Source organism: Pogona vitticeps, chromosome 5 (genome assembly GCF_051106095.1).
Source record: "Pogona vitticeps strain Pit_001003342236 chromosome 5, PviZW2.1, whole genome shotgun sequence".
Taxonomy (NCBI): Eukaryota; Metazoa; Chordata; class Lepidosauria; order Squamata; family Agamidae; genus Pogona; species Pogona vitticeps.
Genome location: NC_135787.1, coordinates 28731865 through 28734677, shown reverse-complemented (window position 1 = coordinate 28734677; position 2813 = coordinate 28731865). Strand labels below are relative to the sequence as shown.

Here is a 2813-nt window from a genome sequence, read left to right as displayed (position 1 = left end):
TAGTGTAATAAAATATTTAATAAACTATAACAAAATAATATTTGAATCAGGTAAAGTGAACAGCAGTCAACAGTGGCATTAATATAGACCATTATCAGCCAGTGATAAGACCTATACCACTCTACCTATATTTTATGTTTCCTTTCATCCACCACCTCCCCATGCTTATAGAAATGTCTCAATGACAGATGAGATTGTTGTGCAACTCTGCCCAGCTACAGCTCAAGCCTATATTAAGTTAGAAATAGTTTGTCTGATTTGGTACTGCATTGAGAGGTCCCTTTTAGTTGTGTGGAGGATAAATAGTGGAATTAAACTATTTAACAGCTGGTTTTCCTTATTTACTTTAGGTTATACAAAAGAACAGCAACACAAAGCTTAACCTGATCCCATTCACCAGCAGCAGCACATGCTCAGCATAAGACCAAATCTCCATTTTCTGACAGAATTGAACATTTATAGCATGCAAGGCATAACAGGTTAGGCCATACAAAGCCATGAACAATGTTCTTGATGAGCCAAAAAAACTGAATACAAACTATAGTAGCTGAAATCAGGAAGCAGGTACTATAATTCAGTTAGAAGTCACGAGGCACAGTTAGTTTCCTTGCTGCAACACCCTTTGGAAATACATTCTCTATTAGATGCCCAGAACTAGTTGAAAAGATTGCAAGTTGAATCCAAATTTCACATAGAAATGCATTGAAAATTAATTAATGCATTTTTATGGTGGGGAAGGTCAGAAATTTTAAAAAACTTAAAAGAAAGTCACTTACCAGGTACTGTAGACTGAGCCTTGCTCTTCACAGTGCCTTGGTAGACGCCAGAACAGCCAAAAAAGAGCCCCACAGCTAAAAGCCAGCAGGCAGCCGGCAGCTGGCAGCCATTTTGTGCTCTTCTCCGCTCCTGCTCCTTTCCACTCCCCTCTCCCCGCCTAACAAATGATCGGCGCTGGTCTGAACACTTCCTAGGCAGCTTTTAAAGCAAGTATGCACATTTCTACACAAGCAGGTTTCAACTCAAAAGGAGCACCTTTTCACCCAAGCACTAACCCCAAACAAACAGCTTTTAAACTAAATTTTACATTTTAAAATGACAATACCAGGCAGTCCCAGGTCTCTCTCCCAGCACTCTAACTGCTTGGATTAACAAGGAAGCAGACAAGCAGCCTCTTCACTAACTGAAAGTTTGAATTTCCTTGCTTTCCCTGCCTTCCCTGCATATTAGGTATGCTAATAGCTGTGCACTGGAGGATTGTGGGAGGAACATCCAGCCCCTGATGGGGGTCCTGTGCGGCACCCAAAAACACTGAGTAGCTCTCTTGGGCTCTTTCGGAACTGGGGCTGTGCAGCCCTGTTCTGATCAGGAGGTGCAGCCGGGGGGTCACCATGCCTTTGAGGGACAGGGCACAGAAAGGGGCAGGAGGTTCAGGGGCCATTCCAGCTCATACCTGGCATGGGAGAGACCATGATCATCAAAGTGGTTTTCCCAGGGTGAGGCTCATCTATTGCACTTTGGGTGTGCTGACCCCTGTGATTTCCCAAATATGGGAAAATCAACTGTCTAAGTGGGGGACTGTGTTTGTGGTTTCCCTTGGTCTTTCTAGAATCACTCTTTCCCCTTTGGTCCTTGGCTGTTTTCACTGCCTGTTGGCCTTGCTGGTTTTCAAGGTGGGCTCCAGGAAGCAGATCCTAGAAAGCCAGCAGTGCAGAGTGGTGAGGTCCAAACAGCAAGCAGTCTCTGGTGCTAGTTAAAAGACCTCCCAGCATGGCAGTGGGGGGCTTCTGGGTGGTGGTGGTGGTTGAACCCTTTTTTACTGTATTCATTCCATAAGACGCACATACTTTCTCCCCCACTATTTGGGGGAAAAACTATTTGGGGGGGAAGTGCGTCTTATGGAGCAAAAAATATGGTAAGTCTATGATACTGTATATACACCCTTAATCTTGTCAGTCATAACTACTCCTACAGTGTGGAACTTCCTTGGAAGAGAAGATAGCCCCCCCCTTCCTGTTGTCCTTGGGTCATCAAGCAAAAGTGTATTTATTCTAGCAAATGTTCAGGACTGAATCAGATGCTGAAGAAGAAGTTTGCAGTGAATCAGTGCCAGGATTTTTAGGGGAAAAAGACAATTTTTAAAATATTCAACATATTTAACTGTGCTTTAATATTATACTTAATGTACTTACTAGTACGCTGCATCAACCAAAGTTCAGTGTCCAGAATGCTTTGGTCAGACTTTGCCTGCAACACTGTGTTCAGCTTCAGGACACCACCATTTAAGAAGGATATTTACAAGCCAGAATGTCTCTGTTAGTGGGCAAGTCAGATGGCAAACAGTCTGCCCTGTCTTCAGATTTGTGAAGGGATACCCTATGGAAGATGGAGCAAACTTCTTATCCAATGTTCCAGAGAGCAGGACCTGAACTAGTGCATTTAACTTACCAGGAAATTTTGGGCAAATGTTAGGAAGTATTTGACAGTAAGAGTGACTTGAGAATGAAATAGGCTGCAATGGAAAGCAGCGGCCTCTCCTTTCTTGGAGGCTTTGTAGACAAAGGGTGGATGATCCTCTTCGAACATTTTCTGCACTGCCAGGGGGGAAGCCTCAATGACATTTGGGGTTCCTTCAGGTTTACAAATCTGACCCCACTATTCTCTTCTTACAGATAGATGGCTGTCGATGTTCATGCCATTGATAACCCTTGGACATCTTTCTTTCAGGACTTTTCATTTCCTTTCTGTCTGTTTCCCAACAAATATAACTTTTCTCATTCAGCCTAGTATTTCTCAATTTCATCCTGCATTTATTT

General features: G+C 43.2%; 1 pseudogene; it reads left to right on the top strand.

Moving 5' to 3' along the window:
• Positions 1–1442: 1442 nt before the first annotated feature.
• Positions 1443–1596, top strand: LOC140707839 (U1 spliceosomal RNA; annotated as a pseudogene).
• The last annotated feature ends 1217 nt before the right edge of the window (positions 1597–2813 follow it).